Source organism: Jaculus jaculus, chromosome 18, assembly GCF_020740685.1.
Source record: "Jaculus jaculus isolate mJacJac1 chromosome 18, mJacJac1.mat.Y.cur, whole genome shotgun sequence".
In the NCBI taxonomy this organism is placed as follows: Eukaryota; Metazoa; Chordata; class Mammalia; order Rodentia; family Dipodidae; genus Jaculus; species Jaculus jaculus.
In genome coordinates, this window is record NC_059119.1 from 48,391,615 (window position 1) to 48,408,569 (window position 16,955).

The following is a 16,955-nucleotide window of genomic DNA, read 5'->3' on the forward strand; positions in this document are numbered from 1 at the left end:
GCAGGTGCAGGGGGAGCATGGAAGGGCACTCGGCACAGCCCAGCTTCCCATTTAGTAGAAGACAGAAGTCACACATCCAAATCACTGTCAGGCCAAGCAGAAAGTGGTCTGGGGGCTCTGTGGGGTCCTGAGAAGCTGGGTGAGAGATCCGTCCCGTCCCATCAAGTCCCTGCAGTTGAATACTTCCTCCTTCTCCTGGAAAATCCCCGAACACAAATGTGAACAAGATACGTGATATTCACCGACATGAAAATGTCATGATGTGCTGAGCCTGACCATCCGCGCCAGGGTGAAGGAGACAGACCCTGAAGACACTCAACACCTACCAAAGCAGAGATCCAGAGGCTCCTAAGAGCTCATCACTGAAGGAGACTTAAAACTCACCCACCACGGCTCAGGGAAATTTGCAGAAGAGGGGACGGAAAGATCGGAAGAGCCACAGGTTGAGACATTATACCCAGAGGTATTCTCCCCCCCCCCACACACCAAAATAACTGCTTGTTGCTCCCACAGTGCATAAACCACAACCCCATGGGGAATACCTGTAACCCCATTGAGGAGAGGCCCCAGAGTAATGGGGGCAGGGATGAGGGAAAAGAGGGTCCCGACACATGATGTATCCATATAAAATATGTTGTCAATAATAATAATAAAAGTAAAACATAAAGTGGGGGGGGGGCTATTGAAGAAGGGAAAAAAAGATCATCTAAAAATTTTAAAAGTGTCACAATGAAACCCATTGTTATGTATAATCAATATCTGATAACACAAAAATTTAAGGGGCAAAAAGAAAAAAGGGACAGAAAATCTCTTGTGTTCCCTGATGGCCCACCTGCAGGTTTCCTGTTCCGCTTGCTCTGGACAGTCAGAACGACTCACGAACTCTCCGTCACCCTTCCCAGCTTAGATCACCACATCCCCGCCCTGTGTCAGGCGCCCAGATGTTCCAGCGCAGGGCATTTTGGTACTTCCGTCACCACAAGCTTCCAGGGTCACAATACTTTAAACAGACATCACCGACGGCATGGCTAACGTTCTCACGGAGGAATGAGCGGAGAAGTTCTGACTCAGAAAGACCACAGGAGGACGTGGGCGGCCTGGGAAGGAAACGGCCACATTGGAAGCCCCGGAGGATATATCATCATTCCAGCCTGCGATGGAGGCCCTGGAAAAGGACATTCACGGAGTGGTCATCCAGCCAATTCTTCCTAGATCGACCTCCAGGGTCGAGAGTCCCCAGCTGCTCCCTTAAAAGGGACCCTCAATGTGCCTCCCACATACATACATATACATATACCCATACTATCTATCTATCTATCTATCTATCTATCTATCTATCTATCTATCTATCTATCTAATGTGTATATATACACACACACACACTATCAGGGCTCTAGCTCACCACCTGTTTGTTTGTTTATTTGTTTGTTTTGTTTTATTCGACATAGGGTCTCACTCTAGCCCAGGCTGACCTGGAATTCACTATGTCGTCTCAAGGTGGCCTTGAACTCACAGCGATCCTCCTTCCTCTGCCTCCCGAGTGCTGGGATTAAAGGCGTGTGCCACCTCGCCCAGCATCGCCACCTTTCTGGAAGAAGATGGAGAAGGCAGGGCTGGAGAGATGGCTTAGTGGTTAAGTGCTTGCCTGTGAAGCCGAAGGACCCCGGTTCGAGGCTTGGTTCCCCAGTACCCACGTTAGCCAGATGCACAAGGGGGCGCACGCGTCTGGAGTTCGTTTGCAGAGGCTGGAAGCCCTGGCGCGCCCATTCTCTCTCTCTCCCTCTATCTGTCTTTCTCTCTGTGTCTGTCGCTCTCAAATAAATAAATAAATAATAGGAAAAAAAAAAGATGGAGAAGGCAGCCTGCAGTTGACTCCAGGATGAGAGACAGAACTAGCAAACAACTTGCAATCTTTTCAAGCACTCACTTTCCTCAATTTGAAAATGTGGTTTCAAAAACACCACTTTCCCATGGGAAAGATAAGAAGAACCTTTCACTTTCTTCCTGTCAAGCTGTCTTTCATGTAAAGGTTTAAAGTTTTAGGCACTTACCTTAAGGCTTTATTGTACAGGATTTATTTTTCTTTTTGCCCCAAGACATCCATGTTATGGTGAAGGGACTCTTTAGCGTCCCCACCTCATTACCCAGGAGCTGGTACGGAGTCAGGGGCTTCCCAAGGTTTGGAGGAGGGATAAATTTTGCCACCTACGAGCAGGCCCTACTCGGGAGAAGAACAGCATGGCCAGAGAGAACTGGCCCCGGGCAGGATGTTGAGGTTTAATCAGAGATCTGCTTCCTGCCAAATTACAGACTTCTTGAAAGGGGCCCCTTTTCACCTTGTCAACTTTGAAGCTTTAAAAAAAAAAAAAGATATATTTTTTAAACTTATTTATTTGAGAGAGAAAGAGGTAGAGAGTGAGAGAGAGAAAGAGAGAGAGGGTGTGCCAGGGCCTCCAGCCACTGCAAACGAACTCCAGATGCATGCATCTCCTTGTGCATCTAGCTTATGTGGGTCCTGGGGAACCGAGCCGGGGTCCTTTGGCTTTGCAGGCAAGCGCCTTATCCGCTAAGCCATCTTCTCTAGCCCAATTATGAAGCTTTTGCATGGAGCCCCTTCCTTCCACTGATGGCCAAGGCTGCCTCCTCCCCTGGGCTCAAGAGTCAAGGGCGGTGACTTGAGCTGAGAGCTGGGGTGAGGGTACCCACAGAGAGGGACTGGCACCCTGGGCATCTCAGCTTCATGAAGTTCTCCTGCCAGGCAGCCCTGAGAGTCTTCCCACGTCTCCCGGCCAGATCCTGCCATTGTCATTCCTGGCTTCAAATGCCCAAGTGAAGTGGCTGCCAAATCCGGAAATAACAGCATGTGTCGGCAAAACCACCTGAAAATCAACAGCCAGGGGTCCGCATCTCAGAAGACTTCTCCTGTAGCCAAAATGCAGCCACTGGCAGGCTTGGAAGCCTGGTGCCTGTGGTGAAACACGTCTTCTCCTCAACCACAAGCTATTCCTGAAAGGGAGGAAGAAAAACGCCGGCCTTCTATTGAGAGACAAATGCAAGCCGGGCGTGGTGGCGCACGCCTTTAATCCCAGCACTCGGGAGGCAGAGATAGGAGGATCGCCATGAGTTCGAGGCCACCCTGAGACTCCATAGTGAATTCCAGGTCAGCCTGGGCCAGACAGAGTGAGACCCTACCTTGAAAAAACAAATAAAAATAATAATAATAATAAACGAGAGAAAAAGAGAGAGATAAATGGATAAGCGAAATGTGGAATAGCCATTGCTATGGTTTCAAAGCACACGCCCGGAGGTCTGTGTGTTGAGGGGTCAGGAGGGGCTGTGATCATTTGGAGGTAGGGCCCATTTGGGAGGTCTTTAGGATTCGAGGTATGTTCTTGAAGGGGACTATGTGGCCCTGCAAACCTGCTCCCTCCCTCTCTTCCTCTCTTTCTTGGTTTGTTGTACGTAGGCTTGCTCTGACTCGCACCCCTGCCATGACACCCCTCCCACCAGAAGCCCGCAGCAATGGGGTTGCCAAATCTTCGATTTAAACCTCCAGAATCACAAGGCAAAATAAACTCTCCGCTTCAGAAGTAGCCCGTGCCGGGTATTGACGCTGTGGAGATCTGTCGCTGGCTAAATCCATCCACGGATGGGATACTATTGAGCCATAAGGTGATGTGTGATACACTCTGCAAATGGATGCACCTTGGAAGGCCAGACACAAAAGGCCACATACAGCATGATGCCACTAACTGAAGTGTCCACCATAGAGGCAGAAAAGCAGATTCATGGTCACCGGTTGGGCGAGCAAAGAGGGACCATGGGAGGCGACAGTGGTCATATGCATGAGGCTCCCTTTGGGGCAATGAAAATGTTTCCTAAGCAGACAGTGCTGATGGTGGCCTAACACTGTAACTATACAAAACACAGCTAAATCGTATGGCTTGAGATGGCTGAAATGGGGCTGGAGAGATGGCTGAGAGGTTACATGAGCTTTCTGCACAAGCACGAGGGCCTGAGAGGCCCTGTGACTTACCCAAGTTCAAACCCCTGGATCCCAAGTAAAATAACTAGACATGGCCATGCCGGCCTGTAACCCCAGCTCCCCTGCCCTCCCTGAGGAGAGCAGACACTAGAGAACCTTCTGAATCTCAGAAACAGTTAAAGGAGACTCTGGCTTGAAACAAGGTCAGGGGGCGGGCGTGGTGGTGCATGCCTTTAATGTCAGCTCTCAGGAAGCAGAGGTAGGAGGATTGTTGTGAGTTCGAGGCCACCCTGAGACTCCATACTGAATTCCAGGTCAGCCTGGGCTAGAGTGAGACCCTACCTCAAAAGCAAACAGACAGACAGGCAGGCAGGCAGGCAGACAAAAAAAGACCAGGTAGGAGAGTGATGGAGCTGTTCACACCACTTCAGACTCCACAGGCTAGTGACCCCCACCACAGGTAAGTGTGTGGAAAGCTACAAGAGCACATAATTATTATTAAAACAGGTTACCCCTAAGGCTCGTGACCTCCCCTGCCATAGGCTTTTGATTAAGTTTTCAGTACCAGTATTCCCTCCCATAGAGCAGGCTTTCAGTCCAATTAGAGAGCAGTTGGTTTCCCCCAGAGCAGACATGCCACTATTGCACTCGTTCTGTCATTTGGCCCTGTCTGGCCAAACTTGAGGCTTCCAGTGTCTGCTGCTTTCACCACTGATAACTTCACACCCTCCAAGGCTCAGGATCCATTGTGGAAGAGGTGACGGAAAGAATGTAAGAGCCAAAGGAAGGGTACCACTCCTTACAATGCAACTGTCTAGACAGAAATGGGCCTCGATATCCAAGACCCCACAGGGCCTAGCAATACCTACACAAGACCCTCATAATAGGAGAAAAAGATGATGACATCAAATTAAAAGAGAGACTCATGGAGAGAGGGAGGGGATGAGACGGAGAGCAGAGTTGTAAGGGGAAAAGTGGGGAAGGGGAGGGAAATATCATGGTTTATTGTCTGTAAGTATAGAAGTTGTCAGTAAAACAATTATATATATGATATATAATATATAATTATACACACACACACACACACACACACACACATATATACAAAACCTGAAGGAAATGTTGAGTGCTTTTCCCTTGACTTCCATCCTTCCAATGTTTGTCCTATATAGAAGGAAGCATTCTAGAACTCACTCTAGTATAAAAGGAAATTTTCCCGTTCTATTGAGGAGGTAGTGCCTAAGGAGCAAAGCTCAATAGGACAGCCCCTTAAAGTCTTGGCTACAACAGGACCTATCACCTTCAAACTTAAAGCCTATGAACAAAGACTGGGAGGAAAGACCGGACTCATTCCAGCCCTTCTTCCCTGTGCGTTCCCCAGCCCTGAGCTTTACAAGTTGACCTCCAGCAGAGGGTGTGTTTCTTCCCTATCTTGAAGGTGAGCAGGCGGGATATAGCCTCTGCTCCCAAGGTCTGTTTAGGTCATAGGACCCTAACAGCTCACCATGGCTCAACATAGCCAACGCAGAGAGCCTGAGCTATCTCCCTAGTCTCTGGTATAAGGAGTGAAAGAAGGAAGGATTACTTGCTAGCAAAAGTTATGGCCTTCCTCCTTAGAAGTGAGCTGGAGTGTCACCCGAGTGATGTCATTCCATTGATAGGGGCTACACTTAGCCTAGGAGTCAGCCAGGGAAACTCACTGTAAAATGTCCAGTAGACACCTGGAGAGATGACTCAGCAGTTAAGGCACTTGCCAGCAAAGCCTAACAATCCAAGTTCAATTCCCCAGGACCCATGTAAAGCCAGGTGCACAAAACGGCACATGCATCTGCAGTTTGTTCGCAGGGGCTAGAAGCCTTGGCAAGCCCATTCTCCACCCACCCCCACTCTCTCCCTGCCTGCCACGGTGATGCACACCTTTAATCTCAGCCCTTTAATCCTAGAGGTAGGAGGATCACCTTGAACTCAAGGCCAGCCTGAGACTACATAAAACTAAATACTACATAGTAAATTCCAGGTCAGGCTGAGCTAGAGCGAGACTCTATCTTGAAAAAGCAACCAAACAAACAAAAATGTCCAATAGAAAGTGGCCCCCAGGCTGGCTTAGTGGTTAAGGCTTTCAGGCTTTTGCTGACAAAAGCCAAAGGATCCCAGTTCGACTCTCCAGGACCCACGTAAGCCAGATGCACAAGGGCATGCATGCATCTGTAGTTCGTTCGCAGTGGCTGGAGGCCCTGGCATGTCCATTCTCTCTCTCTCTCTCTCAAATAAATAAAAAATATATATATATTTTAAAAAGTAACCCTGGGCTTGGATGTGTCAGTCAGGAGAAAGGGTGTTTCGAGACAGGTATCTGAGAGCAGTACCATTGGGATGAAGATGTGGGTTAGAATGTAGAGTGCTTCCCTAGCATCTGTGAGGCCCTGGATGAGAGAGGAGACAGAGGGAGATTATATATATATGTATATATAATTTATATTACCTAATACCACCCTTGTGGGACTAGAGCAGTACCTGTAATCAAATGCATGGATATTTCTGCAGTCAAACATCTAATATCCATGCCAAGTGGATAAATGGATTTTAAATAGCTTCATACTCCATTCAGGTTTAGGCTGCCAAGTCATTTTGGCAGCAAACACACCCAACAAACAAATAAAGACCCAAGCCTTTTTAAATTTTGGATATGTAGAGAAGAGATTGGAGATCTCTGTATGTAGACTGCATAAAAGAATCAAAAAAACAAACCAGTCAAAAAGAAAGGCATGTCCCACCCCCATGCCCCTGGCCTCAGGCCCCCTGGCATAGGAGACCTGCCTTTGGGCATCATTCTGGGCTCTGAAGAATTGAGAGGCATGTACTTAGCCACTGACAGTTCATTGCCTAATCTATTTACATGGGTGGGGGGAGGAAGATTCCACAGGTTTCTTTATCTTTAATATTTGATGAGTCTCCTCAGTACATTAGCTAAAACCAGCTCCATTGTCAGAAGGGCCTCACCCACCAAACCATGGAGTACCCCAAGAAAACAGTGGTTTCATTCGGCACCCAATACCCTGTCTGAACATGCTGTTTGCAGACACTGGACTGTCTTTCTTCCCTAGCCCCAAACCTACAGAAGCAGATCTACTGCAAACACCATTCTCTGGGGTCCCTATGTGTTCATACTTTATATGGTCTTTTAAAAAAAAAAAAATGGTACCTTCTTTTTTATTTTATTTTATCTATTTATTTGACAGAGAGAAAGAGGGAGGGGGAGAGACAGTGGGTGCGCCAGGGCCTCCAGCCACGAACTTCAGACGCGTGCGCCCCCTTGTGCATCTGGCTAACGTAGGTACTGGGGAATCGAACCTGGGTCCTTTGGCTTTGCAGGCAAATGCCTTAACTGCTAAGCCATCCCTCCAGGCCTATGTGGTCTTTTAAATGATCATTTGCGGTGCATTTCTCTGTTTCTATTAAACTATGATCGCAGGGCTGGGGTCTGATTTGTCATTAGCTGTCTCCTCGTGTAGCACAGCTCCTGGCATGTGGCAGCAAGCAGAGGTGGCTTCCTGCCACCTTCTAGAAGAGCCCCGCGCTCCATCAGTAGGAATCCCTGGGGTTGCGGAGAGGAACCTCGGAGTGAGACACCTAGAAAAGACCTAGAAGGGTGAATCAAAATTGCACAAAATAGGGTGCAGAGCTTGGCTCACTTTTCTTTTTTCTTTTTTTTAAATTTTTTATTTATTTTATTTGAGAGCAAGAGACACAGAGAGAAAGACAGATAGAGGGAGAGAGAGAGAATGGGCGCGCCAGGGCCTCCAGCCTCTGCAAACGAACTCCAGACGCGTGCGCCCCCTTGTGCATCTGGCTAACGTGGGACCTGGGGAGCCGAGCCTCGAACCGGGGTCCTTAGGCTTCACAGGCAAGCGCTTAACTGCTAAGCCATCTCTCCAGCCCTCACTTTTCCTTTTTTCAAGGTAGGGTCTCACTCTAGCTCAGGCTGACCTGGAATTCACTATGTCGTCTCAGGGTGGCCTTGAACTCACGGTGACCCTCCTACCTCTGCCTCCCGAGTGCTGGGATTAAAGGTGTGTGCCACCACGCACAGCTGATCAGTTTAAAAAAAAAAATAGGGCTGGAGAGATGGCTTAGCGGTTAAGCGCTTGCCTGTGAAACCTAAGGACCCCGGTTCGAGGCTCGGTTCCCCAGGACCCACGTTAGCCAGATGCACAAGAGGGTGCACGCGTCTGGAGTTCGTTTACAGTGGCTGGAGGCCCTGGCGTGCCCATTCTCTCTCTCTACCTGCCTCTTTCTCTATCTGTTGCTCTCCAATAAATAAATAAAAATAAAATGAAAAAATTAAAAAAAAAATTATTGGTTTGCAAGCAGAAAGTGAGATGGAGATAAAAGAAGCAGACAAGGGAGAAGGGCCATGCCAGGGCTTCCAGCCACTGCAAATGAACTCCAGAAGCAGGCACCACCTTGTGCAGCTGGCTTAGGTGGGTCCTGGGGAATTGAGCCAGGGTCCTTAGACTTGGCAGGCAAGAGCCTTAGCCACTAAGCCATCTCTCCAGCCCAACTGACGGCCTCTTGAAGCTTAGGAAGCTATGTCGGTGAAAGATAATGCTTGGAAAAGCAGAAAGGAGAAAGATGGGACCTCAGAGAGGCCAGCAAGCACAGCCCAAGGTTGCGGTTTGCCGCCGACGGCTAGGGTAGTGCGCGCCACTGCCGCCAGGTGGCAGCAGAACTCCGCTAATGTTATCCGAGTGCGCTGGGCTTCCTGACCAGACCCTCCAATGGCTCTGCCTGTGGCCACAAGCAAAGGGACGTGGGGCTGCGGATAAAGACTGAGCGCCTTGGTGGGCTTTTAAGTGTCCCCTGAGACTCGGGGAGAAAAGAGTAGCTTTCCCTCGGTCCTCAGCTCATAAAAACTCAACTGGTATCTGGAAACGTCTTGAGGGCGTCCTAGAATCTAGGTGCTCTGACCTGTGTCCCCCCCACACTTCCCCTCCCCCCCCCCCAGGAAACAAGTCCATTCTCTGGCTTCTCCAGTCTTTCGGTTTACTGTGCCTGGACTCAGGTAAAGTAGTGTTGGCCTGCCTCCAAACTTTTTTCTTTTTTCTTTTTTGGGTTTTGTTTTGTTTTTCAAGGTAGGGTCTTGCTCTAGCCCAGGCTGACCTGGAATTCATTATGTAGTCTCAGGGTGGTCTTGAACTCACGGTGATTCTCCTACCTCTGCCTCCCAAATGTTGGGATTAAAGGTGTACACCTCCAATCCTATCCTAACACCATATGCCTTCTTCATTTCCCACTACACTCAAAACTAGGGTCTGAGAACAGCTCCCAAGATAATCTCTCTCTCTTTCCTATCCCCCCCCCCCGTGTGCTACACAGAAACACGAAATTCACACGTAGACCCCCACTTACAGACAATGCGCCTGGAGGAGCCCAATGATGCAATGGAAGCCAAAAACCTTGACCTGGATTCAGTCGGTTTGCCTGGATCTCCAAACCATCCTTCACCTAATACGGGCTTAGTAGCTCCAAACCCAGAGATTCCTGTGCTGTCCCACGTCTCTATACCCAGGAGGCTGGGTGCACAGAAGTTGTCCGGAGCCTTGGGAGATCCCACTGAAACCCGAAGGGAGGCCAGCGCGTTCTGGGGTCCCAGCTCCACCTCTGACCCTTCAGGTCCCTTCCGGGTGGGGACTTACTCCTCATTCAATCAGATATCGGTCTGCTTCGGGCCACCCCAGCAGATCCCACCTCACGGGGGGGGGGCCTGGGACTCAAACTTTTGAGGTCCTCACCCCAGCCCACCCGCACCCACTGGAAATGTTACTTCGAAGAGGAATTTGAGCAGAATGAGTGAACACGGGAGACCCGGTTGAAGGGACTTTCACCATGAATGGCTTTGCAGCATAGAGACAGTTTACTCGCTGGTGGGATCCATCTAATGACCAGGCTTCCCTAAGAAGCACGTGATCCCGAGCACGTGAGACTTGTCATTGCTCCCGGAGGAATTGAGGGCACCAGGAGTGGCGATCTAGGGCCACGCAAAGTCACAGATTCACACGAAGGGAACAAACAGAAGTCGGGTCATCAGGGCCGCATGGCTCCTTGGAAACGTCTTTAGTCAGTTCCTTGATGGGAAGCAGAGCTGTCCGAGGGGGTGACATGGCGCCCCAGTGCCGTGAGGATCGAGGCTACGTGACTCACCCATCTTGTAAGTAACTCCATGAAGCTCCACCATCAGTTTCTTCCCAACACGCCCCCAGAGGCTGCAGCCCACGCTCTCCCAGGGGCCAGTCCCACCGCACACGGCTCCTGGCTGGACCCAGCATGGCTTGGTCAGGTCCTGCTTCTGTGGAATCCCCTCCGCTGGATCCAGTCCACGTGTGCGTCAAGCTTTTCTCTACTCCTTCCCAACATTATAATTAATCACAAAGTTTCCACCAACCCCCCCCCAAAAAAAAGCATTCTCTGCATACCTCCTGGGGGGGTCTCTACGTCTTCAACTGTGCCTGATCCTCTCCTCTCAGCTCCTAGAGTGTGATAGCTGTTGTTGTTTTGGGCGTTTTCTCGAGGTGGATTGCCTGTAGCCCAGGCTGACCCGGAATTCACTATGTAGCCTCAGGCTGGCCTCGAACTCACAGCGATCCTCCTACCTCTGCCTCCCAAGAGCTGGCATTAAAGACATGCGCCACCACGCCCGGCGTATGCGACGGCTTTGACTAAACCCAGCAGCCCTACCTCCCTGCAGTGAGGTGGCTCTCAGTAAGCACACACCCCCACCCCAATGCACACCTGTTGGAGGATGTGTCTCCTCCATGAATACACTTCGCCCACGCTATCCAGTCCAGCACCCTGGGAAACCCTGGTGCCTCAAGGGATCCCTCTGAAATCTTCCCCCCCCCCCCCACGCCCTGGCCCAGGTCCTTCAGCCTTGGTAGGATCTGCCTCCACTTAGCACCCGCTAGGTCCCAGCAGGTTTCAATGACAGGTGACGCCTGGTGTTCTTGAACTTGGCTCGCCCTGCGCGAAACACATCGACCCAGCCACCTGGAACAACACTCCGGGTGACGAAGACCAGTGGGGTAGGGAAGAGGGTGGCCTTCTGACCGTGGCCAAGCCACCGTTCTTTCTGAGCCTTTCCTTCTAAATCGCAGGCGCCCCCCACCCACAACCCCGACCTCCCCCTAGCTCAGATAGATATATGGGGAGGGAGGTGATGGTGGCTGTGGCCTGAATCCCAGATGCCCACGTTAAGTGTCAGTGGGTCCTCAATCCTTCCTCCGGATGGGATGTCTTGGATATGGGGTGGGGACAGACCCTGGCGGGGCACGCCTCCAGGGCTGCGGGATGGGGACAGGGGCGGGCGCCGTCCCCGTTCAATAGCATTAGTCACTAATGGGGACTTGTTAGAATTTCTGTTGAATAATAGTGGCAAATTAATTATGATGGCAAATACTCGTCCCCAAATCCAACAAACTAAATAAAAGCCAGAGCCTTGGGCCTGGAAGGGCTCCAGGCCGGGCCATCTCCCCAGGAGGCCTCGGCTCGCTGTGGGAGGCCTGGGCTGGAACGTAGCACTTCCCAGCCGACCGAGGGAAGCACAGAGGACTTTGCACAGAAGGTGCTGGCAAGAAAGGAGAGCCTGTAACTCCTCCGGCGTCCGAGTATGTCTGTCTAGCTACTCACAGGACCCCTCTCTCTCCCCCTTGAGTCCGCTGGCCACTGCCTTGTAGGACCTGTGTGGGACTTGCCTGTGGCCTCCCATTCTGTAAAGTCCTGAGGATCTGGGTTTAAGCCTCTCCTCTCTTCCCCTCGCCCCCTAAAATTGATATGGGTGAAAGCAAGGGAGTTGTGAGCTTATTTGCAAATATAAGGGGGACGCATCGCTAAAAGTGCAATTGTGCGCACACCTATGCAGAACAGAATGACGGCCCAGTGCCCACTGTAAGACACACGGAATGTGTGTGTGTGCGTGTGTGTGTGTGTCCACACACATGAGAGTGGATTCTGTGAGTGGAGACTGTTGTCCAGTTCAGGAAGAGGGTAGGGGTACCTTCCTGGACTTCCTAACCAAGAAGTGGCGTAATACTCACATGTGCAGAATTCAGGTGAAGCCTCAAGGCAAGCTGACCATACCCTCGGTGCTGTTAGAAAACTAAATTGCGCCCCTGCATGGTTTCCTCCAACAAGGCGTGCAAGCCTCAGTCTTCTTGCTTATCTTCCTCTTTTCTCTATTCACTTTTTTTTTTTTTAAATTTTGAGACAAGAGTCTCAATCTGTACCCTAGGCTGGACTCGAATTTACAGCGATCCTTGGGCCCTGAAAGGCGGGGGGCGGGGGCGGAATTACATACAGGCCAGCATGAGCGACCACTTTTTGTTTCAATTCGTCACTTCTCTCTCCCTGTCTCTCTCCCTCCCTCCCTCCCTCTCTCTCTCTTTCTCTCTCTCTTGCCTTTCTCCTCACTCTATAACGTCATGCCCTCTTTACTCTCCCTGCTTCCTCTGCAAAAAATAGCATGCGTGGACATTTGAGGGTGAATTATGAAACAAAGGCCTCTGTTGGTCTGTCCACTCCCAAGAGTGAACATGTATGATTCTCGGATAAGGCTTATCTAGTTTTCTACTTGTTTTCTTTGGAGCCCTAGCACTACGTGTGTGCGTGTGTGCGTGCGTGCGTGCGTGTGTGTGTGTGCACACTCGCGTGCTCTAGGACTGGGAGAGGTTGGGTAAATGAACAATGGTCTCTTAGGCTATGTGGTGTTTTTTGGGGGGGGTGTCTCTGTGTGGTGTTGCTACTGCTGTGGGGCTGGGTCCTAGGTCAGCATGCATCTGAAGATTCCTTCTGTGTATCCTCATGTCCCTGTCTCTCAAGGGAGTTCATCCTAGCTGGGCCCTCTCACTGGACTTACTTCTCATCCACTGTGTTTCTCGTGCATGTGTGCGTGTGTGCGTGTGAACTTCTGTGAGCCCCCAGCCCTCGGGGCACAGAACAGACTGCTGCCCCCCACCGGCGTGTGATTCCGGATGCTTCTGTGGGAGGGTGCGATGGCGACATTGGGCAGGCTTGGGTATGTACCTGGAGAGTACACTTGCCGGGAAGAAGGCAGTTCGAGGATTCCTGCATTCATGTCTGGGGAACAGGGAAAAGCAGAAAGGGAGACCTGGTGTTGTGTCTGCAATGGGTGTTGGAAAATTGCTTGTGGGGGAAGGGCGGTCAGGTAGATGCTTGGGAGAGTGTGATGCTGAGATGGTTTAAGGGGTGAGGTATGCATGGAGCATGTGACTGGGGATATATCTGTGTAAATGTGTGTGTGTGTGTGTGTGTGTGTGTGTGTGTGTGGTGTAGTCTGTCAGCCTGGCTGGACCCCTCCCGCAGAACCCTGCCGGCCAGACACTGCAGAACTCAATCAGCCCCTGCATGAATACACTCGAATGGAACGTTGTGCTCAGCTGACCGGAGAAATCGGAGCCTGGCTAGTACCGTTCCCCTCCTCCCCGAATCTTTCCTTCCTTCCTCCCACCCCCTCCCCACCTCCTCTTCCTTCTCCTGCTGCCCTCCCTCCAGCCAGCCAGCCACACCAGCCACCACTCTGGGACCTGGGGGGGGGGGGCTCAGCTCACTCAGCTGGGTCCGGAAAGAACCAAGTAGGAGGGAGAAGGTCTGAGAGAGACGACCTGAGGCCCAGCATCCTGGGGTCAGCCTCGGGGTCTGGGAAGGGCTTTGAAAGCTTGGGGAGGCCACAGCCAATGTGCCAGGTGACAGCCACACAATAGCCTAGGCTGAACCAGGAGGTCACGGAGGCAGAGGAAGATGGAGAGAGAGAGAGAGAGAGAGAGGCGAGTCTGAGATGGCTGGGGTGGGGGGTTGGGGGGCGTACTCTGGGGAGCCCCAGCACTGTCCGGTGCACCACAGGATGGGCATTAGGTTGTAGGTCCAGTGATCTGGTGGAGTCGCTGGGTTCAGAGTGTGCCAGGCTGTTCCATTCTCCTTTGCAAAGAAGTACACACGTGTCCATGGCAAGCTGTGGTGGAGCTTTCTTTGGAAATCAAATCCACAGCCTCCCTCACTGAGCCTCTCCGAACACCAAACTCCAGGATGACGAAATACCAGAAGCTGGAGCAGGCACAGTGCCCCTCTACAACCCATGCTAGGATTCATGACCCATGCCACTTGATGTGCCCAGGCCCTGGCTAGGCCTTCAGTAGCTGCACTGGAGCCTGCCCCACGCCAAAGTCAGGCCAACCTAGGCCAGTCCCTTCACCTCCAATCCCAGGCTCCAGTCCCACTATTGATCCGCATTCCCACCCCTCGCCATGGCAGCTTCCGGGTCACTTCATTTTAATCAGTTGTGTGTCTCCGCCAGGAATAATCAACTGTGCTTGGTACTGGGGCAGTCGATTCAACAGGATTCTGAGGGCAGGAAGAAGAGCTGGGTGGGGATCCTGAGCTGGGCCTGGGCCTGGGGGTGGGGAGGGAAAAGAGTAAAGAGGTTCTTCAGACAGGCTGCTTCTAGGGGGGGTCATGTCAGATTTTTTATTTTTATTTTTTAATGGCTTCACACTTTACTCTGCCCTTTGGATTCCATGCAAATCCTGGATGGCCATTGTCTGTCTTTAAGGGATTCCAGGAAGAAGAAAACTGGTTGTTGTATCTCAAGCCTCTTACAACAACACGGGAGCAGCTGCCCAGGTATACAGAGGCTGGAAAGGCTCCCAGCCCTGATCTGGCGGGTTAGATTGTCAGGCAGAAGAGCACACTACACCGGGAGGTGCCATCAGCCTTCTCGGGCCAGAAGAGCTATCAACCCATTACAAGCCCCGTGTCTCAGACAGAGAGGACCAATGGTTAACACGTAGGCCAGAATATCTGCCCTGACCCAGGCCCACAGGAACCATACTTCTCCGGGGCTCAGACAACCTGCAACGTTCCCAGGAGGTTGAGACTGAAATGACTTTTGCACAAGCTGGGCTGCCGCCCAGCCTTGCCCGGCAGCTCTACCCCAGCAGTCATGTGGGACGTTTGCTGCTTCAACCATATCTTTAAGGACCACAAAGAGACCGGACAGGCAGCAGGTAAAAGACAAGATCTGGTTGGGGAAAAGAAAAAGAGAAAGAGGGAAAAAAAAAAAAAAAAGGACCCCTTTCCCTCTGGTCTTTAGTTTAAAGAGCCAGGAGCCAAATCCACTGTAATAACCCAGGTGTCTCAAGGTAAATGGTGAGTTGGGAAAGCCCAAACGGCTTTGCCCTCCAGTCAATAAATACCCACTGTAACGCTCCATTTCTTAAAGGTGCAGGAAGGCCCTGAGGAGTAGGCAGTGTGGCAATCACGTCCGTGGGCATGAAAGCCACAAGAAAACTGAAACTCCCAAGACACATACCCCACTGTACAGAAGGGCCATGTAGAAGCAGCAAGCATCCTGTGGGTGTATTGGAGTCACCCTCTTACTACTCCATGCAGAACTTGCAATCTGTAAACTTCTCAGGCTACACACGGGCGCTGTACCAAAGTTATGCATCACACACGCAAACACAGATTACATACCAAAGCACTGCCCGTGCGTTTACACCGCTCCCCGCACACACACCCTTCTGCGTGCAGAACTCGATCAAGTGGCCAGAGCCGGGCATTCAGAACCGCGCACATACACACCACTCACAACAAGCAACGCATTGCCTGTGTCCCAGAGGCCTGCTGGTAAAGTCAGAAAGTGCAGAGAATTCGGTGTTAGCATTTATGCAGATCTAGCTGGAAATACAGGCTATGGGACTGTGACCCAGTGATGGCTAGCTAGGCAGCCATGCAGCAGGCTGTTAACACCAAGTAGGACCCAGACAGACCCTCTAGGTGAAGGCTGGCATGGTGTGTGGTGGCCTGTGTCCTCTAGCAGTGCTATGGGTACTGGTTTGCCTCAAACATATATTTTCTGCCAGGTGTGTAAAGAGAGAGAGAGAAGAGCAACGTGACTCTCAAGTTTGTCCCCCGCTCCCCTGACAAAAAGGGACCTTGATGTCACTGCTGTAGGCTTTTCTAGAAGTCACACTTCCGTAGTGCCAGCTCTTTCCTTCCTTCCACCCACCAGGTGCCACTCATTCTCTGCTCTAGATCTATCCACACTGTCCAAGGCTCCTAATTTCTTTGGGTTTCAGGTCCACATTCCAGGTAAGGTATGTCGGGGAGCAGGTGACAAGAGTCCTTCATCCCTGAACAGACGCTCGGGACAAATGGGGTGGAGAGAGTCCCTTTCCCCAAACTCCTACCTCCTGGGTCAATATTAATTAAAAAAATATATGTCTGGCTACAGTAGCACATTTCCATGGGCAGGGAATGCACAATGATCCCGACACAGCAGGCCAAGCTAACCCTGGTTCTATATGCAGGGACTGGGTGGCAATGCCCCCTGACCACATAAATGGTTCCTGGTCCTGCGAAACCAGGGCACCTCCAGGCCATCCAGCCCAGGCTGGCGTTTGCAAACCCTCCTGGTGCTGATGGCGCTGTGGACTAAAGCAAACTGGAAGTCAAAATTACTTTGGAAACGGGCACGCAAAATTCCGCAGCCTTCTCCCTCAGAAATCGAACTTTCAAGTGAAGGCAATTTTTCTTTTTTAAATTACCTCTTTGACTCCTTCCTGGGCACATATCCTGGCCAAGAGCAGCAGAACCTTGGACAGCCAGTCATTCTGGGGAGATGTGCAGCCCAGCAGGAAGCCAGCAGAATTACAGCGAGGAAGAGGCAGTGGTATGTGTGTATATATATAGATAGATAAATAGATATATATATATATATATATATATATACACACACATATATGATATATATATATATACACACACACATATATATATGATATTTTTTCTTTTGGTTTTCTTTTTTACCATGTAAGCCAACTCTGAAATCTCTTAGGGGCTGGAGGGACGCCAGGTGATCCCAAAACCAGGGGAGAGATTTTATGCAGATTCAGAGCTCTAA